The following is a 25,932-nucleotide window of genomic DNA, read 5'->3' as shown; positions in this document are numbered from 1 at the left end:
AGCCGTCTAGTTGTCTTATCATTGTATCAGAGTGTTGAGGTGAGCTCAGTGTGTGCAGCGCGTCCTCACAGGGGGTCGGAGTATGATTTTCCAATCCACGAGGAGACCCGAGGAGCATGTGTTGAAACGTGTAATCAATACGATTGGGTCCAGAAACTTTATCCCGAATTTACCGTGTCTCCTTCCCAGTTAAGGAGGTAAATGTTTTCTTGGTATCCGGAGGAGCGGCCTGTGTGCCAGGTCAACTCTGAATAAATCAGAAACCTAACATGACGCAGGCAGAGCCTACTAATTATTTGAGAACACATGGCGGGCAGGGCATGTCGGGTGCCATTTAGTGGTAAGTGGCCCCCTTCATGGTGGGGCGGGGGTGGTGAGGGGGTGTCGCCATCTTTAGCCGTAGGATCACACTCAGCCACACTCTTATCAGTCTCTGTGCCTATAACTGAATCCTGTTTACAACCTTACCGGTATTTAACTATCTCTGGGCAGGCCAGTGGCCAGTATAACTTGGTCCGGGACAAGGATACAGTTGGTTGTAATTTACTGCTCAACTTTCTTTCGGGGTTTGACACACTCAAAAATGAAATAAGGGGCTAAACCCTGCTCTCTTGCACCCGATATGAACTCTGACCATTCCTGGGGTTCTTTTTACATTTAGGTATGGAGTGAGTAACAGTGGATGTGCTGTTTGGGGGTCCTGTTGCATTACGTAAAGCCTTGGTTCTGTTCGTGGTGAAAGGAGAAGGGGACAGTTGGGGGCCCAGGAGTAGCCGCTCCATAAATCTTCACCTTTTGTCAGTTCGATGGCAGGTTGGCACCACCACTGACCCCCCCCCCACACACACACACACACACACCTCCCTCCCGAATCCCACTGTAGCCCCCTGCCCACAGGACAGTAACCCTATCCACCCCCGCTCTTCTCCATATGTCCGCGGTCACACTGACGTGTTACCATAATAATCATGAGGGTTTGGCATTTGCGTGGGAAGACGAGTACAGAGTCTAAGGAGCGATCGGCATGATAATTATGCTCCCCCCAAACACATGCAAGCATGTGCACGCCACACACACACACACACACACACACACACACACACACACACACACACACACACACACACACACACACACACACACACACACACACACACACACACACACACACACACACACACACACACACACACACACACACACACACACACACACACACACACACACACACACAGAGGCCACTGGATGGGTCATCAGGACCAGGTCTGGGTTGACACTATATGTAGCTGGGAGATACAGTATAGGCCTATATGACTTGTAAAATGTATTAGATGTATTAACATAATGATCTATGTGCCAAAGTATTCCATAAGCATCATTATCTTTTGTTGTCTTTACTGAAGCCTGCTGCCTAAAGAAGACAGTTTAGGGAGTTAAGGGAGGGAACGGTTATTGTTGTTCTTTTGTTGTTGAAAGATACAGATATTTTTATAATGTAAGATTCTTCATGTTCACTGGATATCTCTCTCATATTGGGTTTTTCAGGGTATTGCCTAGCCCTAGTTTACTTGGTATTGGGCATGTGTTTGAGCCTGGCGACACTGATTTTGCAGGACTTCAAGGCCTTCGGTGGGTCTTTTAACCACATGAACCCTATTGGGCATTTCATTCTAGGGGAACATTTAGCAAAACATTGCTGATATACAACCTCACTATGCTTCGCAATGAGCTTGTAGATTGGCTATTTTCAGCAAAGAGATTTGATACAGACCCCTGGGGGACCCCAGTCAACAAACTGTATAGAGCTTAAGTGGTTAGGAAAGTGGGTGGGGGCAGCAGCACTGCATAAACTCATCTTCCTCTTAAGGGACTCTTTTTATTAGTTGTAAGCCTCGCCAAGGGGATCGCTATACCCATACCATATAGGTTACTTTATTCACTTAGTGCGACAACCCAAGCTGTTTAGGGAATTCAAATTAAACAGCATTGCAGCCTAATATCTAGTGAACTACAGACTTCAGCGAAAACCTCCTATATTGGGGAATGAGCCTAAATACTAGCTAAAATACTCTCCAAGCTTTTCTACAGGGGACGTTGGACACCGTAAACGAGACAGACGGGCGACTTGTTGTTGTTGTCACCCCTTTCCATGCAGGTCACGGCCAGTCAACACACTGACCACACACATCAAGGCTGGGATGTATTTTCAACAGCCCACCCTCACCTCAGATCTGCATTCTCAGATTCTGCAGGTTGCCCCTTCACCCTGCCTCCGACACTGTGTCTCTGCCTCCCTACTATCCAGAAGGAGTGAATGTATTATTGTCTTAATTGATGTATTGGCTGGGAATGTGTTGGTTGGCTGCCGGAGTCAAACAGAGGCCAAGGCCCGTATTCACTTAGTCTTTAGTGAAGTATGCACGGCCGCCCGTGACGTGAACGGCCATTCCAGGCTAGGACTCATGTTTTATGACTATATGTTTTATGAGTAAATGGGGGACAGATCTCTTTATTTCAAACGCTTCTCTCTCCCTTTCTGCCCCATCTAGCTCCAGCTGGCTTTCTCCCCAGACTCTTGCGGGGCAGGCTCCAGGCCGTAGGGCCCCAGGCCCTAGGGCCCCCAGGCTGAAGGGGAAATCTGACCCCCTAATCTCCCTGACATTTTTTTTCCCAGGCTTTCCAACTTTCCATTTCAGTCTTACCAGCTCGGGACACCCGAACCCCCCACCAAGTCTATTCTGGTCCTGGGGAGTTATTCAGTGACCCCATCCCCACCATCCTCCCATTGCCTACTATCCCCAAACCTCTCTCCTCTCCCCCCTTGCTCCTGCCCACCTCAGTGACTCCTTGGGGCTCCTTCCTCCCCTCACGGGGCGCAGTGCGTCCCATAGGGGCAGTTACGTTTCTGCAGTCTCCCGGGGGCCCCTCCGCAGCTATTTGGCTGTGTGCACTGCCAGCCATGAGTGGCACGCAAACCCCAGGGCTCAACACCAGACTTTCCCCCCTAAGCCCCTGACTCTCTCTCTCTCCCCACCGTCCGACCTACCGCCACCCTATGACCCAACCGCTCTGCTCTCCAAAACACCCTCGCCATCGCCCACCTCCCCGCCAAGGAGGCCCCTAAACCCCAAACCTCCTCGTCTCTACTAGGGCTTTGAATCTTCTGCTATCTCACGATTCGATTCTTGGGGTCACAATTCGATTTAAGAAAAATATATATATATTTTCCCAATCTGTTTAATCCAAATTATTGGATTTGTTTTCATCTGGACTTTGATTACCAAGTGTAGCCTAGTTATTTTCAACAGCTCAGTCAAAAAATCATCAAACCATCAAAGTGCCAATGCGGTGCCTACATCTATCAAGCCTATCAATAATCCAATCCAGTGCACAAATACAAATATAAAACCCCATTTGGCTCCTAAAGTGTGTTATAGCTATAACTGTTTCGAAATGCATCGAATTCTACGCATTTCAGAGGTTTGAGGGGCTGGCTCCCCCAAAAAATAATTTGCCCCCGCGGCCGGAATAAGTGTCCTTTTATCTCAATTTCTGAAAGGTGGCAACCCTAATGACTGAAGACATGATAATGTTTACTGTGATTATGGTAAGGTAAGCTTAATTCATATCACAATAGAGTGAAAAACATAGAGTAAAAACTCCTGTAACTTTAACCAGCAAATTGGAAATTGTGAATCGATTTTGAATCTTTGAAAATAGGAATCGCGATTCTTACATGAATCGATTTTTTTCAACATCCCTAGTCTCTACCATCCCTCCTCTTCGGCCGTCCCCTGAAGAATTAACAAAGCTGCCAGTGGTGAGATGACAGACAGGTGTACGCTTCGTGATGGATCGGCCCCCGTCACTCTCCCTGCATACCTATTTCATTTTCTCTGCGCTTTTCAGATGTTTTACTCCACCTTCCCTCAATCTCACTTAACTCCTCCCCCCCCCGCCCGCCCGCCACCAACACCCCCACACACCCAGACCCCACCTTCTCTCACTCCCCCACATGTGTGTATTTAATAACGGATGATTGTTTGTGTTTGTCAGTCAGCGTGCTTCTTGTTAAAGGACTTTAAGATAACTGCTAATTCCAGCAGGGGCTGTATTGATTAACTGTGCCGGGCGGGGGATTGTTTTATAGCCACACCCCATCCACCCCTCCTTCTTCCCAGTCTCTCAGTCCTCTCCTCTCCTCTCTTCTCCCCTCATTGCATGGAGGGTCTCTCTCTGGCTGAATAATTAATGCTTAACCTATTTAATTAGTGAGATTTGCTCTGAACAGAGGCAGAGTAATTGACTCCTCAAACTCTGGCTGCGTGTGCGTGCATCCGTGCACATGTCTGTGTGTGTATCAGAGTGGGAACGGTTACATCTGTGCACAAGTGTGTTTATCCGTGCCTGTGTGTGTGTGTGTTTACTGTCCATGTGCGTGTCATGCCGCTGGTGTGCAGTAAACATGGCGATTGTGACATTTTACGCTTGATTTGAAGCGGGTAAAGGGTGATGTGCAGTGCATCGCCGCAGCAAGGCTGCCAATGCAGTTGGCATCAGTGGTAAGTGTTGGCACTTGTTTGGTATGGTAATGTTGGCAATGAAAACCGCGCCGGTGCCAGCATGGGCTTGACAGGCTTGGCACTCAACAGCGCGAGTGGGGCAAGAGAGCAGTTATTCCGTTTGGCTTATGTGGGTTATAAGCAGCGTTTGTGACACTGACAGTAACCAGACACAACGCAATGATTATCACTTAGTGGTCTAAGAGTGATGGGGGTTAAATATTGGGGGCTGAAATGGTACTTGTTTTGGTGTGTGGACGCCTTTACGGAGTCACAATACAAGGGGAAACCTTGTTTTTGTGTTGCAGAATTTAAAGGGCAAGACCACTTTGGTAGAGGTTTGGGTTGTGTAGTTACCTTGCCATGATGTAACTCCAAAGGTGGACAAGAAATTAAAAACAATTGCTCCATTGTTTATAAATGGATAATAATTCTAAATATGCTCCTCATTGACTTACATTGTACGGTGAAACAGCTCTCAAAGTCACTCTTTTAGCATGTAAACAAACGTATACAAGTTTATTCAGACAATATAGAACATCACCAAACCCAGTACTGATTGCTTAAAAAAAAAAGTTAACTTCCAAGGGGGGCACGGTAGCACAGTCGGTAGCACTGTCGCCTCACAGCTAGAAGGTCCTGGGTTCAATTGGTGAAAGGTCCTCTCTGTGTGGAGTTTGCATGTTCTCCCCGTGTCCCCGGGGCGCCTGATGGAGGGGAAAGGAACTGGTTGGAATAACGTGTTCCTTCCACACACTACGTGTAAGAAGCGGCTTGCTAGCTCTCATGCATTGAAGGAGGCTGAGTTTGGTGATGTTCTATACCGTCTGAATCAGCTTTGTTTGTGTTCGTTTACAGGCTAAAAGAGTGACTTTGAGAGCTGTTTCACTGTACAATGTAAGTCAATAAGGAGCATATTTTGAATGATCAATTTCTAATCAATGGAGCAATTATTCTTTATTTCTTGTCCACCTTTTTGAGTTACATCATGGCAAGGTAACTACACAACCCAAAACTCTACCAAAGTGGTCTTGCCCTTTAAGGTTTCAACACTACCATAAAATGCTAGTTTTATTTATAGAAATATAAGAACGTTGCCACTGCATATTCATACTATCCGATGCTAAAATTATTTTACGGCTGCTCACTGCTCCTAGGATGGGCAAAATGCAGAGGGCAAATTTTGTGTATCAAATATACAGTGAGAAAGAACACCCCAAGGAGTGGGGCCAAATTATAAATGTAGGGCTACAAAGTTCAATTTCAGCCTTTTTTACTATTGGGGATAATTCCAAGGTAAGTATTTTTTGTTGTTGTAGAGAATTACATATTTATCTTTCACTCATTAATCTGGAATACATTGATCCTTGAGTTCAACAAATCGATGCAATATTTCCACCACCATTACGTTCTCCCCTACTCGTAACTGGACGCCCAACTGCGACTTTTTTCCAGCAGAGGTTGGTTTCTGTCGGCTGTAATGATGGCTGTACTGTTGTCCCGTAATCACTGACACTAAATCTCCATCTGTCAGTCAGTGCCGAGCAGCGAGACCAATGGTGTCTGTCAGGTCAACTTGGCACAGAGACCAGGCTATAACCAGCAGATATCACTATTTGTGCATACCTGAGACTGGATCAGTATGTACAGACATATTCAAGAACACATGCTTACATGTACACACACACACACACACACACACACACACACACACACACACACACACACACACACACACACACACACACACAGACACAGACACGTGCACAAACACACACGCGTGCACAAACACTCACGTGCAAACAAATTGTATTGCTTGCATTCCTGCCAGTGTGCTGCAGAGGGGGCTGTGCACAAGTATACTGCTGGTTCAGCAACCTGACTTAAGTGAACATAGAACAGAGTGGAGATACAGTACAACCTCACTTTGACCCAAGTTCAGAGAAAGGTTGCTGTGACATGCCCGTGTCCTCTATGGGTCAAACGGTGGCTTTGTGTGTGTGTTTTGTTTGTTTTTCATGGCATGGCTCCTAGAGGGCGAGCTATCTAGAACAATGGTTCTCAAACTTTTGTAATTTCAAGGACCCCCAGTTTGGTGTGCATCTAGGCCACGGACCCTCATAAGTCTTACAAGTGTACAAATGGAACCAAATGGAGCTGTCAAGGGTCCATGACTGCTGTCATCAATATTATGTCATCAACATGACGTCCGGCATCCCCACCGTTATTTTGCCTTGTTAGAGATGTCATGGTAATGATGTTGCGCCTTCCTCCAGTCACTCATCTCTCCGAGACAGAGGGTACAAATGGAACCAAATGGGTCCATTTGGTTCTATTTGTACATTCTGGGTGTTAAATGAACACGGAAGTTATTTAACGCTGATGCCTTTGCTTAACACTGGCATCATTTTACATCGTTGCTGGGACTGGGAGTGTTTGCAACAGTATTTCATCACACATTTGTCCCTTACAGCTGTTGCATTTTCACTGTTTTAATTTCCTTATCCTTACCAACACATGTGAGTTTAAACTATAGGACTATATTCTGTCCCTATTCGATGTATAAGCTCACAACGTATCGTGCCGCGTTGTGAGCTTGTAGATGGGCTATTTTCGGTGAAGATATTTCGATGTAGAGGGAATAAAGGAGGGGGCCAAGTACAGACCCCCTGGGGCACCCCGTCAATGAAATAAATTTGATTTAAGTGGTTAAACATTACAAGGATCAGTGTCACATCTGCCTAGATTAGAACATCAGGAAGTGCCAGTATAAGTAAGAGACAATACCCATGCAGCACTTAAGAAAAGAAAACCTGATTATATATAAATTATACTTTTTAAGACCATTTAAATCCAAATTCACCTAATCCCAAGAATACTATTTTTAAAGATATTTTATTATATTTATTTCAGAGTTAATGAACATTCTGGGATTTTTCATGAACACTGTAGTTCTATCAGTGGTGGAGTGGTGCCGTGACCGCAGAGGTCCTTGGTATCGTCACCAGCTAGCTTCTTTTCTTCCACCCCCCTTCTTTTCTCTCCTCTTTAACTCTGAAGCTACAATGACAGGAGACAAACTAGCCATTTCCCCCAGAGCAACTCACCAGGGACAGCAGAAAATGAACTGCCCCAGATCAATACTGTACATGCTCTCTCTCGCTCTCTCGCTCTCTCTCTCTCACACACACACACACACACACACACACACACACACACACACACACACACACACACACCCATCCTCTGTTCTCTCCTCAGGAGGAGTCACACAGGAGTGCAGGTGACACAAGTAAGCCGAAAAAATAAATTAATCAAGACACTTAAATTTGGGCTCAGAATTTCAGCGGGAAACATCGGTCTGTGTGTTTGAGTGACTGAAAGAGAGCGAGAGAGGAGTGTGGGTGCACATTGTTTGTGTGTTTATGCACACGTTAGTGTACAAGTATGTATTGTAAGTGTGTTTTGTGAGAGCACAGGTTTTTTTTTTTTTTTTGTGTGTGTGTTATTATGGGGCCAGGCTTCCAGCATGGACCCATATTGTTATTCGCATTATTCCATTTCTTCTTCTTCTTCTTCTTCTTCTTCTTCTTCTTCTTCTTCTGCCACTTTTGGCAGTTCTGGCTGAACCGTGCAGTCGCTTTTTATGAAACTCGGCCATATGGTAGATGGTCATGAAAAACGATCAAAAAATAATTCTCACAATCTTTCGTCCAAAGGTGGCGCTATAGCACTCAATTGAAAATGCCAACTTTGAACAGGTACAACTCATGCCCTGTTTGACCTACAGCCATGAAACTTGGATACACATATGCGTCTCCTCATGCTGAACAACTTTCACCCTCTGACTTTTGACCTCTGACCTTTAGATCTCCCACCATTTGGAATTATATGAAAAACAGTTAAAACCTATCTCCTCCTGGGATTTTTGAGTAATCTGCACGAAACTTTTTACACATGAACTTTGGACCTATACCAAAAAACGTTTGCAAAATATCTTCCATAAGTGAAAAAATGAAGCTTTAATGAGCCAATGAATATTGCAGTTTTATGACAATTATTCATCTGCCCCTAACACATACATGCAGACTTACCATTCTTTGAAACTTTGCAGAAATGTAAAGGGCCATTCCAAATATCACTGAAACCAATCTTACTCCAATTGGTCAAACGGGGGCGCTATAGCAATTTTTTGAAAATTGAAACTTTAAACAGGCAAAAGTCATGCCTCGTTTGTCCGACAGCCATTAGACCTGCTTACACATGTGCCTTGACTAATGAGGAACACATCTATCACGTTGACCAGTAAGCACCGCCCTTAGATTGTCCGCAATCTTGAGCAGTTTGAAAAACACTTAAACCCAGGATTTTTCAGCTATTTGCGTGAAACTGTATGATCTCTGTGATCTCCTTTTTCACAGGTTCTTGTCTGTTGGTGGCTTCTCGCTTAAATGTGTGCCCCACAACCTGAAGGTCACCAGTTCAAGCCTCACTTGGTGCAGACTTCATCCAAGTTGCATTTCACACAACATGACTATCAATGAATACATCTGCAATTGTTAAAGATAACATGAAATACTTAATTGAGTGTTTTTTACATACAGCTGATCTACAATCTCACAACTTTTCAGATAGCAATGAGAGTATGTTTTTTCAATGTATAACATACTTCATTGTGAAAATAGCCAATGTACAATCTGACAACTTTGAATGGTTTGTGAGCTTGTAGATCGGCTACTTTCACTAATTTTGGTTCTGAGGAGATGTACAATTTCTTCATTGGTAAATGGTTTGTGAACGAGTGATCTTAGTGTTAGTGAAACAGGGGCTTGGAAGGCAAGAGTTTGTGATCCTCCACAGACAATATCAGCCTGGACAAAGATATAGCACTATAGGTAGATTTGCAGCTACCTAAGAGTGCTTCATGACTGTAAGGTTGCCGGTTCAAGCCTCACTTGATGCAGACTCATTTAAGTTGAAATGCAAAAAACATGACTCAATCTATTCCGTTTCCATGGCGCTCTCTCTCTCTCTTCAATCTATTCCATTTCCATGTCTTTCTCTTCAATCTATTCCGTTTCCATGTCTCTCTCTCTGTCTCTTCAATCTATTCCATTTGTCTCTCTCTCTGTCTCTTCAATCTATTCCATTTGTCTCTCTCTCTGTCTCTTCAATCTATTCCATTTGTCTCTCTCTCTGTCTCTTCAATCTATTCCGTATCTCTCTCTCTCTGTCTCTTCAATCTATTCCGTATCTCTCTCTCTCTGTCTCTTCAATCTATTCCGTATCTCTCTCTCTCTGTCTCTTCAATCTATTCCGTATCTCTCTCTCTCTGTCTCTTCAATCTATTCCGTATCTCTCTCTCTCTCTCTCTCTCTCTCTCTCTCTCTCTCTCTCTCTCTCTCTCTCTCTCTCTCTCTCTCTCTCTCTCTCTCTCTCTCTCTCTCTCTCTCTCTCTCTCTCTCTCTCTCTCTCTCTCTCTCTCTCTCTCTCTCTCTCTCTCTCTCTCTCTCTCTCTCTCTCTCTCTCTCTCTCTCAGGGGTGGCCATAGCTGAGTGGTTAGTGAGCCCGCCTAGGGAGCCAGAGACTCTGGTTGCCCCAGGTACGATTCCAGGCCAGGTCAGCAAATGTATCGATGAAATGAAATTTGTCCCTGAGCAAGACTCTTAACCCCTAATTGCTCACAGGCACTCATTGGAAACAAGACCGCAAGGACTTTCATGAACTGACCTGTTAAAGGAATTATCATTTCTCTTTCTCTCTCCTGGCCCCATATTATCGCTGCTTGCAGCTATATTTGTTTATTGAGATTTTCAACTTATCAATATCAGGTGGAAATCTTGTATGTCCAAAAACATTTCAGGAAATTGAAAAATAACCACCATGTTCCAATGGATCCAATTTAGTTATTATTTAGTCACAAGCTCTTGTTACTTTTCTTTGGCTAAATATTTTTAAAACCCACAGACAAACTTAACTTTAACTTTAACTTTCGTGAGGGCCACATTTTCCAAAGTGGTGAAAATAGCAAATTTTGTCCGACACTTTTTGGACATTAATTTAAGAAAATACTTTCCCCACCCGGTTGTACCCGTTTTCAGAGTACCCATTGTACTCATGTCCCTTTTATGCCCATACATGGAGATTTCTGTATCTGTCAGTCTCTTTTAATGCGGCTGCCCATGTATCTAGGCCAGGAGTCTAGGCCAGTCTATGACGTCAAATTGATCAGCGTACTCATATATGGGGATTTGCAGTTCTATCGATATTTTTGGGAGATCTGCTGATCCGACCAAGTTCCTACTTGACGCACCACGCCCTCGATTCCTCGCCAATATGCACGCCGAGTTTAAAGTCGGTCGGTCAGATACTGTATATGGGCTTAGCTGTCGGATAGCCATATATGCCTATATATAGCCGTATTGGTCGGATCGGCGGTTCTGGACAACCGCCTTTCCGACAGACAGAGAATTTGTGCATTTATTGTAGGATATTTGCGGAAAAAATATTGTGGTGCAGAGAGAGCTCTATTAATTGAGCACAGCTACTTACTTCTAACCTTCCTTGTTATGGAAAAGCAGGCAATTGGATTTTCTCTATAAAGTGGTTTAAGAAAGGGATTATAAAAGGTCTTTGTGGCACCGTTTATTGAGTATTGTATTTTTCTACAATAGTACAATACATCGTTGATCCAATGAGTAAAGGTGGATGGGCTATGAATGGGCACGGGGCTATAGCTTTGTTATTTGTTCAGGCATTCAGATTGTTTTAAAGATAAGTGATCAAAATGCTTTAAACTTAGTTAACACAGGACCAGAACGTATGGGCATGCATGCTTTTTTAATGTTTCTGTATATACATAGGCTATGTAGTATAATTTGTGTTTGCAAGTATACTATGTACATGTTTATGTGTATGCATGCACGCATGTGAGTGCATGCATACATTACATGCAGTATTTGTGCTTATAAATGTGCCTGTGAGTGTGTACATTTGTATGTGTACCGTGCATGCACATATGTGTTGGCCTGATATTGTGTGGGCTTGCCTTAAAGAAGGCAATATTGATCATTTGCCGTTTACTGTCCCCAGCTCCCTCGTGAATTGCTCTGTGGGAAGTGGTTAATTTGTCTCCTGTCCAGGGGCCTTCTGTGTGTGTGTGAGTGTATATGAGTGTCATGCCTATACGGTGTGTGTTGTCAATTTGTCTCCTGCGTTGGGGGAGGGCGGGGGGCTTAGCTGTTAAATACCTCTCTCCGTCTCCGCGGAGACGTGCACCGGTGTCATTGATCCTCCTGTTCAATGACAGTAATGCCAGACTGATTGCCAAATAGCCATCATTAACAATATGAACTCTGTTGTAGATAAAAGTCTGTGGCAGTGAAAAAGGCCCTTTTTATGTGGGCTACCCTCCCTGAATAAAGGTGTTATGGAGAGGAGACTGCGTGTGTGTGCGTGAATCGATAGGTCCTGTAACCTAGGAGGTTTGGATTTGCATTTGATAGGCGTGTGAGGTGTTGTCTGTTTGCTCTACCCTGGCTTTTGGCCTGGTGTTTTCTGGTGGTGTATGTGAGAATTGCTGGTGACACTATGGTTTAGTTACACACTTTGGCAAAGTAAAATGTATATACCCTATACTTCGCTGAACAGGGTCCCCCAGGGGTCTGTACTTTGGCCCCTCTTTTTTCTACTCTTCACCAAATTGCTTTTGTTGAAAATAGATCTACAAGCTTGTAGATTGACTATTCTCACCGAATGTTCGCCTACCATTATCTTTGCAGACTGTTCGCCTATGATGACATGCCCTGGAAAGGGCATGTCGCGAGGGTGCATGTGGTTAAGTAATTGATTAAAACAAATGGTTGGGGGAATACAGGGGAATTATAATAGACACGTTGTGCCACTACTATACTCTAATGAACTGTTCCTTACAAAAATAGAAAAGTAGAAAGGTTAAGCCTAATTTGTCATCGCCTTAACATGTTTTGAAATGAAATGATTAGAATAAAAAAAGTACATTTATTAACCTTATAGTTAGACAAAAGGAGTATACAGTACAGTACGTAGCTCTATACTTTCCAAGGGTTTATGTTTAGGAAATGCACATTGGACATGAAGGCTTACACTAGTTTGAGTCATGCATGAGTGTCATGCATGAGGCGTATTGCATGGCCAGTGACTGACTGTTTACAAGAAGCTTCGAAAATATCAGTTTACGACAACTAAATTTAAGCTTCCACTATGCCTGAATGGGTTGTAGCGTGTTTGTGTGTGTACTCTATGGTATCTCACTGTGGTCTTGACTCTTGAAGTATAGAGTTCATGCCCTTCGGTCTATTTTGGAATAAATTACGACCAGTGGTGTAAAGTAACTAAGTACATTTACTCAAGTACTGTACTTGAGGTATTTTTTATTTTACTCAAGTATTTAAAAATGTCAGTACTTATTACTACTTCTCCACCACATCTCACAGGCAAATATTGTACTTTAACTCCATGACAATTATATAATAATAATAATAATATTTAATATCATATTGTTTATGTCCCTCAAACGTTTTTCAAAAGGTTTGAGCCTAAATCAAGCCTCAGATATACTTATTCCAACTAACTTCTCTCTGGCTTATAAAGCACTTTCACCTGCAATACCACATTGTACTGTTTGGCACGGGGAGCCAGTTTGTAAAAATCAGTTTGGCCTGTTTTGAGACCAATTTACAGAAAACCCCAGATTTGCTGTGAAAGCCTGAGTGTTCAAACTGGGGTATTTTTGGGGATAGAAGAGAGGTAGGGGAGACCAAAAACACACAAAAAAGAAGAAAAAGTTAAAATTCATGGTTTAGTCCCTTTAAGTTACTAGTTACTTTGTAGATTTAGATTATTATTACAAAACATACATTACCCAGACAGACTTATATACATTTCGGCCATTTGAAAATAGCTGATCTACAAGCTCATGCAACGCATTGTGAGCTTGCAGATCTGCTATTTTCTAAAGATTTGTATACATTTGAAAACTTGTGAAATGGGACATTCTGCATAATGAGTGCTTTTACTTTTGTACTGGAACCCCTATTTGTAACTATACCTTTCAGGACGGGAACCCCTTTTGGGGTTCTTGTTGCTATGTGCAGTATATAGCAACATACATTTGTTGTAATTTTTTTAATACATTTTTGACGTTTTTCAGAAAACTTACGTCAGGATTTTGAAGGCGTTTTTAGAATCGGCCTCAGGTCTAACAAGGTATATTTTGATAGATACCAATACTTTTGTACTTTGACTCAAGTAAAACATTTTTCCCAGACTTTTACTTATTTATTTTTTTTAAAGATTTTTTTTGGGGCTTTTTATAGCTTTATTTGGAGAGGGACAGTGAAAGTAGGCTGACAGGAAACGGGGAGAGAGATGGGGGAAGACACGCAGCAAAGGTCGTCGGGAACGGGACGCGAACCCGCGACACGCTGTCAGTTAAGGGATTTCAACCGAGGGTGCCTGGACCGCGACGCCACGGCCCAGGCCCCAGACTTTTACTTCTAACAGAGTAGTTCTACATTGCAGTATTGATACTTTTACTTAAGCAAAAAATGTGAGTACTGTTTCCACCACTGATAACGACCCTACTACCTTTTTCTTTAGGAACCCCCCTCTGTCTCACTGTCACTGTCACTGCGGCTAGTCTTTCAGGGCATTCTTGGTTTAATGAGTTTATACTTGCAGGGACATGTCTCGAATTACTACAGTGGCGATCACTGTATCATTCATGCAATAGTTCAATCAGCCTTTAAGAAAGTTCAACGTGAAAATCCAAACCAAACCAGAATTAGCATGATATTGCAGGCATCTCGGACAGATAAGTTCCCATTCACAAATGGATCCCTTCCAAGACACCTGTGAAAACTATTGAGATGTTGCAGTTCATCAAGTTCATGGCTCAGACGGTGCACAGGTTTTCAAAGTGGGGGCCTAGAAGCTTGTAGATGTGCTTATTTATTTATTTTAAACCCATTTCACAATAGGGGGGCCGCAGCCAGAGGCTTGGGCTATTTGGGGGTCCTTGGCGTGGAAAGGTTTGGGAACCCCTGGCTCCGTGCATACAGTACCTTGGTAGTAAGTCACGTTTTGTTGCATTTTCAGTACAGCAGTTCAAAGGAAGATTACATCCACCAAGATTACATTTACTTTTTGTGGACGCCTTATGATTTATTTTTGTTAACAAAAACATTCACAAACTAAGTAGGTAAGCATTCTGGCTGAAGTTATTGAAGTCAGACTAGACATGATTATAACAAATGTCTCCCATTCATATTTTTCTTCATATTTCTTCCCTCATTAAATCATTCTTTCGCTGATAATCTCCGATGCCACCAAGAGGAAAGTAAACAGAACTCACAATGGCATTGCATGTGACTCTTTGTCACATGCAACATGGGTGAATAATCCTGTGATTAGGGTAGATTTTAAAGCAATTCGAATGTGGCTTTTCTTTGGTTTTATTCTTTGGTCTACCATGACATTGAAGGACCTTTTTTTATTGGTACCGTATGCTCCTGTCTGTACCGTATGTGTTTGTGCCAGCGGTTCGGCAGTGGTGTCCGCTCCAACCAGATGCCCGCTCCTCTGCTGGTCAGGATCAGCAGTTTAAGAGGCCCGGTGCCAGGTCTGCCTGGCCCAAAGGGACCAATTAGAGCCTGGCAGCTGCACCCACACTGCCACCATGGTGCGAGAGCAAGCGAGAGAGCGAGAGGGAGAGAGAGAGAGGGAGAGAGAGAGAGAGGGAGAGGGAGAGAGGGGGGAGAGAGAGTGGGAGCTAGGGTGTCTTGAGGACAGAACATAAGAGAAGGGCAGGTGGACCATTGGATACATGTTGCTGGGCCATAAGAGTGAGTTATTGGAGTGAGAGGGGCCTATGATTGAGACACAGCGAGGAAGGATGGAGGCAAGTGCAGAAAGTGGCCGATTACCTGAACGCTGTGGCTAAAGGGGTGGGGGTGGGAGGGGGTGGGGGGTGTTTATTTGGAGGCTTGCTCCTTCAAAGCACCTGCTGGAGTTCAAAAGGCATTAGTGAAAGGAGAGAGGCCCCCCCCTGGCCCTCTGCCCCCCAACAAATTAGCGCCCCTGTGGCCGGCCCCCACTGCACCCCTACCTCCCTGAATCCTCACCTTTCACCCCGGTAAATGTAGCGCCTTATGCAAATCCCTGTGTCCCTCTTCCATGTGACTGAGTCGAAACGTGGCTGGGGGCCAGAGTAAGTGGTCAGACAGCAGGTCATTAGTCCGGGTTACAGTGGGACCTCAAAAGGTCAAATGTCAATGCCATGGGTCACCTGTAAACCTACACTGTACGTAGGACACAAAAACCTCCAGGGCAACGTGAGAGGTGTGCTCACAGTTCTTATTCCGCCAACCTTACATACATATATACACTATTTCTGGGCAGAGAGCTGTCATCGAGGACAACGTATTATTCAACACAGCAGGCGTAGGGGTCTTCCCACCTTTCCTTTCACCTATAAAGAAAGTATGAAGTGAGGCAGCCACAAAAGAAAAGAAAAAAACCCTGCGATGACAAATATAGAGCGTGAAGGAATTGAAAAATAACGTGACAAGTCTTCAAGCAGTTTTGATAAATGGCGAGACTATTAGACGGAAACTGTGTTGATTTGATGAAGACGCATGGTTCCAGATGTACCGTTTGTCATTCATCAACGCCAGTCCTGCGATTTATTGCGTTAGCACGTGCGCACCACAAACTGCCAATCACTAGCCACATAACACACACCCAACCAAACACCTGCAATAGAAGATAAACAGATTGATATTAGGGGGGAAATGGCATTGGTGGAAAACAGTCACCTCTGCCTTTTTGCTCCCTGACCTTGATTGAATGTTGCCCTTTCTAGACCATATCTATATCTCCCTGAAAGTTGCACCCCTGCTTACCCCTTAAGGTTAATAAGGTTAAATAAGGTTTCTAAATGCACCCCCCCCACCCGACATTTCTCTCTTAACACTCTCACACGTTTGTGTGGCGTTGTAAGCCGCGTCCGCATCTCTCACTCAGCGGCTGAAATGGAAGAAGCGCAAACCCTGCGGCCCCCCGCCCCCAAACACAACTCCTGCACTGGTGTCCCAACAGAACGGCCTCAGTGCTCAATCACTCACTAACCCAAAAGAATCAACCGGCGTGATGGATGGGTGTACCGGGTGGGCATCTGCAACCGGAACCCCCTCTCTAAATGAGCCCCCCTCCCAAACATACATGCCACCCTGCCCCACGGTGATTGACATATCACAGGACGCAGCATGTGTCTCGAACCCGTCACTCAGTAGTGTGAAATAAACCCTCCACCGAACATGGATCTACACTTGTACACCTGCTCCTTCACCCTGCCTCATCTCTCTGTCTTTCTCTCGCTTTTCTTTCTGTCACTCACTTAGACACACACACACACACACACACACACACACACACACACACACACACACACACACACACACACACACACACTTTCAGATTCTCTTCTGCCATCCCGGGGGACTGCTTAGTTCCTGGCGGGGGTCTTGACATGTATCAGTAGGGGCAGGGTTCACATCCCCAGCGGCAGCTTCTGTTGCGTTTTAGGGGGGCGGGGGGGGTCCGCTCACTTAACCTTCAAGTGCTGCACTCACACTTGGAAAAAAGGTTTTTATGGCACATACCGCCCTCCCTTCCCTGTGTCTCTTACATACACACACTACTGTCTGTCACGCGTGCACACACACACATGTACTTCGCAAGCGCACAAATTATGTGCAATCCTCAGATGGGATAGAGCCCCCCAGGCTCTTCCTCTTGACACCGCTAATGGGACATGCTGATTGACAACCCCACACATCCCTTTGACCAGAAACAACACAGCATTTGACACTCACACACACACACACACACACACACACACACACACACACACACACACACACACACACACACACTACAGACAGACACATGTGAGATGGATTTTTTGCGACATGGGACATCAAAAACCTGAAGGAAACGCATCCGTCGGTGGCGATTTCGTCAGCTCTGCGGGGTCAGGGTCAAGGTTTAGGTCACAGGAAATGTGTTTTTGTTTTTTTTTACGTTATTGAAGTGCCACAGAGCTGCTGGAGCCTGCGGCGACTCTGAAGTAAGGACCTTTGTCACTCAATTATTCATCAAGGTTGTTGTGCTGCTTATTATTCAAGATTACAAAGCAACAGAGGCCTCCCGTCGGAGGTGTGTTTTTTGAGCCCTTTGTTTGTATGGCAGTGTTTCTCTACTAGTACAGTGGTTCTCAAACTTTTTTCATGTCAAGGACCCCAAACATGATATGTATTTGGCTGCAGACCCCCATCTTAAAAATATTTTGTGCCAGGGACTTTTCAAAAATGGCAGATCTACAAGCTCATTGCGCAGTACTCTGTGCCGCACTATGAGCTTCTATATCTGCTATTTTTGAATAGCCAAAGTATAAAATATGGATAAAGGGGTTAAAATGATTGACGCTTTATTAACACATTTTGCTGGGGACCCCCTGGTACCCCCCAAGGAGAACCAATGTTCTAGTATCTGGAGACGTCATCTGTCCTGTTGAACATCTGACTGTCCAATATTGCGTATAGTCTTAGAAAACAGAGATATAGAATGCAATGACAGGAGCTTCCTGCTGGAAGGTGTGCCAGTTACACATGGAGAATATAACTCCCAAAATGATGTAGATCAGGGGTCTTCAACGTTTTTCAGGCTAAGGACCCCTTGGCTGAGAGAGAGATGAAGCAGGGACCCCCATTATGTATTGTATAAAATAAAATAAAAATAGACTTGTTTGACAGCACTGTCATCAGTGTATGTTGGATTCATGTTAAAGGTAGGGTAAGTGATTTTCTTTGGTTAAAATAAGTGTTAAATATCTCTATATTCTGATAGTACTCATTGCTATAGAGTGTTTGTTCAGTAAAAGGAGTCTCCTTGTCTCTCCAGCTCTTTATAAAACAGAAAATGCATTTTAGTTTCAGTTTCAGTTTCATTTCCAATTTTATCCAATGAGGATAGAGAACTCAATCATGATATAGATTAAACAAGTGAAATAGGAAGTGATGACAATAAGAAATGAGCAGGCAAAATTGGAACTGGAACACTATAAAAATGAAGCTTAAAAATGGGTACTTTCTCCTGATTGGCTGAGATTTTCACACCTACCGGAAAATATATTTTCTGTTTATTAAAGAGCTGGAGAGACGGGGAGACTCCTGTTACTGAACAAACACTCTATAGCAATGATTACTATCAGAATATAGTGCTTTAATTTTTTAACAAAACACTTTTTGTTTTAACCAAAAAATATCACTTACCCTACCTTTAACCATTTAAACCGTCAATTCTAAGTAAACTTTCACTCTGTACTTGGTCTGCTCTTTTTTCCCCTCTACACCAATCCTCTTTGATTGAAGTTGAAGTGGTTAATGTAAAAATCACACAATGATTTGGCGGACCCCCTGTAGTAGCTCTGAGTACCCCCTAGGGGTCCCGGACCCCCTGTGGAAGACCCCTATACTGTGTAGTACTTACTTATTTGTTATAAAATGTATGCTGGTATGTTATTTAACATGCCAACGGAGTATGCATTTCTATGTGACACATGTGTCACTGCATGTGTGTGTGTGTGTGTGTGTGTGTGTGTGTGTGTGTGTGTGTGTGTGTGTGTGTGTGTGTGTGAGGCCCTCTGGTCAGAGCAACGGAGGCCCCGGGGTCAGCTGGTGTGCATTACAGCTGATGGCTTCACAGCGATGATGGACGAGGCAGCTATAGCCAGTAACCATACCCACATCACCACCACCACCACCACCATCATCACCATGCCACACCCCAGACAACCCCCCTCCCCCACCCCCCAATTTAATAACGTCAACCTACCTCCCTACCGTCCTCAACAAACACACCCCATCTCCGGTGACCCCCCAGGCCCATGGGAGAAGGTGATGGCATGCACTGGGGGAGGGGTGGGTATTCATGCCGTGACAGTACCGAGCCCCACCCCACCGTCAGCCTGTCGGTGCTTGTCAGAATACACCCCCCCCCCCTCCCCCAGCACCACTCCAGAACCACACAGCCGTCAACAAAGTCCCTGTGGAACCCCTTCGCACTAATCATCTCCCGCAGGATTTTGATTGCCCTTGTGAAAGGCTGCAGTGGGTTCCACCTGTTTGTCATGTGAGAATGTGTTTTTTTTTTGTTCTCGAAAGAGACTGCTTTTATACAATATCGCGCGTTCTCGTTCTTGCATCTACAATCGTGGCCAAAAGCGTTCGCCAGGACCAAGTTGAGAGAGAGACCGCGCTGACCCAGAGAGCCCGCGGCTAGGCGTGGAGCCCTCTGTCCATCACCACGAGCAGTCCCCAGGTCTCTGAAGGCAAGACTGTTTTTAGTCCTTAGAAACGCATCAAGGTCGAGAGAATGTTAAGCGTGCAAGCGTGTGCCCCGCACTCAGATCATTTATTTATGTTGTCCTCGAAGATAAACAGCAACCAGCATTATAAAAACTGAGGATTACCGGGGATTGCATAGCACTCATCATGGACATATTGCATTACCAAGCATACACCAGTTGGACATATAATAAGAAAGCATATTTCATTTACTGATTACACACACACACGCACATGTGTGGACTGTGACAGCAGGCCAGGGACCGAGGGAGGATCCACTTCCTGTAGCTAAGGGCGCAGAGGGCCCGTCAATCATCTTGGAGGAGAGAGGGCTGCATTCTGAGCTCTTCAGGGGTTGGAGGATGGGTTTTAGGGAGGGGTAGAGAGAGTGGAAATATATAACATAGAGGCCACTCGCTCCTTATTACTTCTTTCCAGAATTCAGCAAACTTGGATCAGATCAGCGGGAGATTGCTCACATTGTCTACTGTCTCACGATGAGCGCCATCTGAGCATACTGCAATCATACGACACCCCAGTGGTCTCACAGGCAACAACGCATCACTCCACATACGTCATAACATAGTCTCCATGCTGTACACAAATACTCACACACACGCACGCACGCGCACACACACACACACACGCACACACTCACAGGCAACAACGCATCACTCCACATACGTCATAACATAGTCTCCATGCTGTACACAAATACACACACACACACACACACACACACACACACACACACACACACACACACACACACACACACACACACACACACACACACACACACACACACACACACACACACACACACACAGTCACGCACACAGACACAGACAGACAGACAGACAAGCATGTCCAGCTGAGTTATTGGGATCATATATTTTTAAGATCGCATTATTCGTCTCTCTCTGTCAAAAAGCGTCACCCCGTGTGTGTCACACGCACGCAGATCGTATTTGCATAACCGCGCTGTGCTCAGAGCGGGCTTTGTTAAATTGCAGTAACTCTTGTTAAGTCTGACGTTAGCGTTGGCAGAGCTGTCTCCATCAGAGCCGTCCGTGGTGCAGAGGGAATCAGAAGAGCCCCTGGGGATCACCGCACAGGACTGTCAATAATAAGATTTATGATACATCAGGGGGTGGGGGGGTCTACACATGGAGCGATGTTCTCTGGAATTAGCCGTCAGGTATGAAGAGGGGGATCACCCTAAGAGGATGGGAGAGGAGAGGTGCCGGGGAGCAGCCTGTCACCGGCCCCCAGTGAGTGGGACTGTGGTTTTACACGGGAGAGTGGAGCTATCAGGACCCGGGAGTGGCAGACAAGTCCCCTCTACTCCTCTCACGTCATGCCCGTGCTACTTAAACCGGGGCTCAGTCGTGTTAGGGATCCTAGTTTAACATTCACAGATCCACTTACACTGTCAACACAACTGCATGATTAATTTGGGGGGTTTGAGTAATTCTCAAGTCTGAGCAGAGTCTTTACGGGGGAAAAAAGCAGTCAAGCAAATGGGAGAGCTCCTCTAAATCAGAGGTTTTCAACCCTTTTCATATCAAGGTCCATTATTTATTCGGCACTTGAGCCACAGACCACCATTTGATGAAATTTAGCCTCTCAGACCCCAAGACTTAGAATATTTTGTTATCGTTGGATACGATTTTGTCCACAATTCCATGCTGTATTGATGTGGTACCATAGGAGCGATAACAGGCAAACATTGATCAAAATAACAATTCTTTAATTAAGTAATTCAGATGTTTAACAATAATTTAACTCTTAAAAGTGTCAAATGAAACCAAATGGACCCGTAATTGTCCATTTGGTTTCATTTTACACTCTCAAGAGTTAAAGATCTGTCTATTTGGTTACCAACTCTCCATCACTTAGCTGGGGACCATCTGGAACCCCCTCAAGGACCACTGGTTGAGAACCACTGCTCTAAATCCCAGATGGAGAGGATAAAACGGGTTGGATTCCAGTGTCCTTTTGGTTAAATGACTGTGAGTGAGTTGACTTCTCAGAGCGTAGCACAGGCACACGATGCAGAGCAACCAGGGGAGATTATCTGCAGATGTGCGGCGTAGAATTTCCAGGAGATGGATGGTCCAATGGCTGTGTGGAGTGAGCATGCGTGTGTTTCACGTGTGAGGTGTGGGGGGGCAAATAAAGTGTTTACAGCGAAAGGGGCCCCCCTTCTTTCCTCTGCTCCCCCACGTCGCCAGTCAGGCCACTGTCAAAGGTCTATTAGCGGAAGATTGAAACCCCAGGTGTAAGACCGCGCATGTCTGTGTGTTGATGTGCGAGTGTGTGTGTGCGCGCGCGTGCACGCGCATCCACACGCTTGTTGGTCATGTTCTTACAGAAGATTGAGACCCCATTGCTCCTGGAGCCGCTCAAGCAACACAACCTGCAGTGGTTTACAATCAGAGCAACCCCATCCATCCATCCACTGCTGACACACACACACACACACACACACACACACACACACACACACACACACACACACACACACACACACACACACACACACACACACACACACACGCCAACAGCTCACTATAGCTGTCATTAGACAGCAGCTAAGGTGGAACAATGCTCAGGACACGGTTGGAGAACGGTGTGGGTGGGTGCTGTTTGGACCGAGGGGCTTTCATTGAGAGATAGGGGGTTGGAAGTGAGGGATGCTGGAGGTGTGTGTGTGGGGGTGGCGTAAGAGGTTGGGAAGTGGGGTGGGGAGGGGGGGCTGCTGTGTGAGCCACAGCAGCTCCTTCGACAAGCCCTATTTGTCATCTGCCAGGACGCCCAAATAGCTCTGACTGCGATACAGATGGTTGCCGGGAGAAAAAGTGACTACAAGCCCGGCAACTAATCCTGTACCAGAACACCCACCACCTCTCTTTCTCTCCCCTCTCCTCCTCTGTTTCTTTTTCCTCGATCTCAGTTATACCAGGAGCCCATTTGATAGCCTACTGTGTATGTGTGTCTATAGGCCTTGTTTGTACATTGGGGCGCGTGCAGAGACCTACGTGTGTGCACGTAATCCCTGAAGCACGCACAGCGTTCTGGGCTGGTCCCCTCAGCTTGCAGTGATTTGTTCATCTGTAAATGTTTGTCTGAGATGAATTCTCCAGCCGATCCACAACTGTGTGTCGGCTGACAAATGAAACAGGAGGAAGACAAGAGCGAAGGGGAGGAGGAGGAGGAGGGAGGGGAAGGGAGGGGAAGGGGGTGTAGAAGGACGGAGTGAGAATTGTGGAAGCTGTAGAGCCGGTGCACAAGTGGGGGAAATTGAATCATTTTATTGTTTGTCATTGTGGCTTCTTCTTTCTCTGGTCATGCTTTGTTAATGGCTGCTAATTAAAATGGCAACAATCATGGCAATTGGCAATTATGGCCTTGTGATAGAGGTGAAGTGAAATGAGCTCATTGTGGAATATAGCATCTCATTTCCTAAGCCCCTCTCGCACTTCTTTACCCCCTCCCTTTTTTTCTCCATCTCTCTCTCTCTCTCTCTCTCTCTATTTACTCATTAAGAAGACAGAGTGTTGTCACTGACCGCTATAGTGAGTAATGTACGGTACAGGGAGCGAAGAGGGTAGAGTGAATAGATTGGTGCTACAGATTTATTCTTTTTGTTTGGATGGAACACGTCTGAATGAAACAAACAGTGTCCGACTGGTTGGTCTAATCTGTCCAGGCCTGCATACAGACCGCGAAAACATAGAAAGAAAAATGTTCTGGAAATAGTGAAAATAGCAGATCTACAAGCTCTCAACGGGTTGCATCGTTATTCACCATATGATTAAATATATAGGGCTTAACTGGTTAAAGGTGTTGTAAGGGATCTTTTTTCTGATGTAACTTTCCTGTCCTACTCCTTATCTTTGACCTGACCTTCAGGTAAAACATTGTGTCAAACAGGATCGCGTCAAAGATGGTGTCAAACCAGAAACAGGATCTAAGGGCAGATTCACACCTGGGGGTGAAGTTGCAACATTGTTGCATTTTTCATTTGGTGTTGCTTGTGTTCACACTGCACTTTGTCAAGTGCACCAAACATGTAAACAAACGGTCACTCGTTTATTAGACAGAATTTCTAGGGAAACTTATGGAAGTCCATTGATCCAAATGAATACCACAATGAAATGAAAACATTGAATGCACTCATTTTATTGTATTATGTATTTATATTATTGTTTTTTTGTATTATTTCATTGTCGATTTTATTTCATTGTGGTAGCTCTATTGTGGTAACTCTATCTACATTTTCGGACTAATGGACTTCCATAGAAATTCACCAAAATGTTCTTGTCTTCCATGGGATTGTATAGAAACTGCGTTCAGATGTTAATGAGGTAACTTCAGGATTAATCCTTACCCTTTCAGGGTTTACAAGCCGGTCAACAATGTTGCAACTTCAGCCCCTCGTTCACAACGGGTCGCGGACAGATGCGTTGTCAGCTTGTAGTTTGGCTATTTTCGACGTGCGACCCGTAGTAGTTAGGCCACAGTTATCAAGCTTTACCGGGATACTAGGGGTGTGCCGATATATCGTCCCGCGATATATCGCGATACGTTTTCGCGACGATATGTATCGTTTTGGAAAAAAATAATATTTATAATAATTTTTTTTTTTTTTTTCCCTTTTTTTACAATCATAATAATCAGGCATGCAAACGGCCCCGAAGTGAAAAGAGTGACAACATGTTTTTTTTTCGGGTCAGGTGTCATACTATTTGGATTCAAAACGTCTATTGTAGCTGAAAAGCTACAAGTTTGCATGTCTGAATAATGCAAAAACAGAATTATTTGTTTGCATTTTCTTTTTTTCTCCTCCATATATTTTCATAATAAAAAAAGTGCGTATCGTATCGTATCGAAATCGTATCGAAGTTGTGAGCCAAATATCGTATCGTATCGTTTCGTGAAATTAGTGTATCGGCACACCCCTACGGGATACGCAACAGACATACTGTAGCTGCAGGTGCTGGGTGGGTGGCCGCACTCTTGCGTTTGTTTGGTCCGCACCAGAGTTCGAATGAGCGTTCACACCAGGGCAAACAAACTGCACTTCCCGCCATTAAGCTCCAGGGTTCATTTTAATCGCACTAAAACATCCAGGTGTGAAGGCACCCTAAATATCTCTATAGAAGAGCAGGGAGACCACATACAACCACCCCAATGATATAAGTTATATTGTGTCCCCATCTATCCAGCACTTCAGTAAACAGAAAATACATTTTAAGGTTGGGATACCAATTGTATCCAATCAGGAGAGCTAACTCATACAGGATACAGGATAAATAAGTGCAATTGGAAGTGATGAAACAAAGAAATAAGAAGACGAAATTGGAACTGGAACACTATAAAATTTAAGCCGATAAATGATTTTTGTGTGGTTTTCTCATCTGCCCCCCATCTCCTTTATTTGGAGAACAACAGACAAGTTGCAAAACTAAAATGTAATTAAAGCCAGTATTGTTGTCTCTTTTCATTAGACCCACCCTTTTAATCTTTGAGTGACAGACCGACGTACTGATTCCACTTCTTAGTGTCAAACTTGCGACCTTGCCCTAATCTCGATAATGTTTACAGCCCTCAAACTAGAGGCCTCTGTCAACACCAAAGAAAGAAAAACACAATACTGTACTGTCAGTCTGTGCAGCATGACGAATTGGGAGTGGTTCATAGACATTACAGTGACAGAGAGTCTAACCATTAACAATCAATCTTTGCTAACGCCAACCCTTTTAATTTTACACCACTCAGAATTCAGATTTCTGCCTTTGGGTCAAAATGAAATGAATTGGGTCTCAAATGGCCTTACATCAAAGAGAATCTGTCTGTTTTCAGACCAGGCTAATTCTATATAATATGCTTTATTATTTTAAGGTAATTGTTCTGTT

The 25,932-nt window shown here is 44.5% G+C and overlaps 1 protein-coding gene across 1 annotated transcript in view; it reads left to right on the top strand.

Moving 5' to 3' along the window:
* The window catches only part of zc3h3 (zinc finger CCCH-type containing 3), an 80,847-nt gene that overhangs the window by 9,876 nt on the left and 45,039 nt on the right, over positions 1 to 25,932 (top strand). The window lies entirely within an intron of this gene.

This window comes from Gymnoscopelus microlampas (assembly GCF_963454915.1).
Source record: "Gymnoscopelus microlampas genome assembly, chromosome: 9".
In the NCBI taxonomy this organism is placed as follows: domain Eukaryota; kingdom Metazoa; phylum Chordata; class Actinopteri; order Myctophiformes; family Myctophidae; genus Gymnoscopelus; species Gymnoscopelus microlampas.
This window is presented reverse-complemented; position numbering and strand designations above follow the sequence as displayed.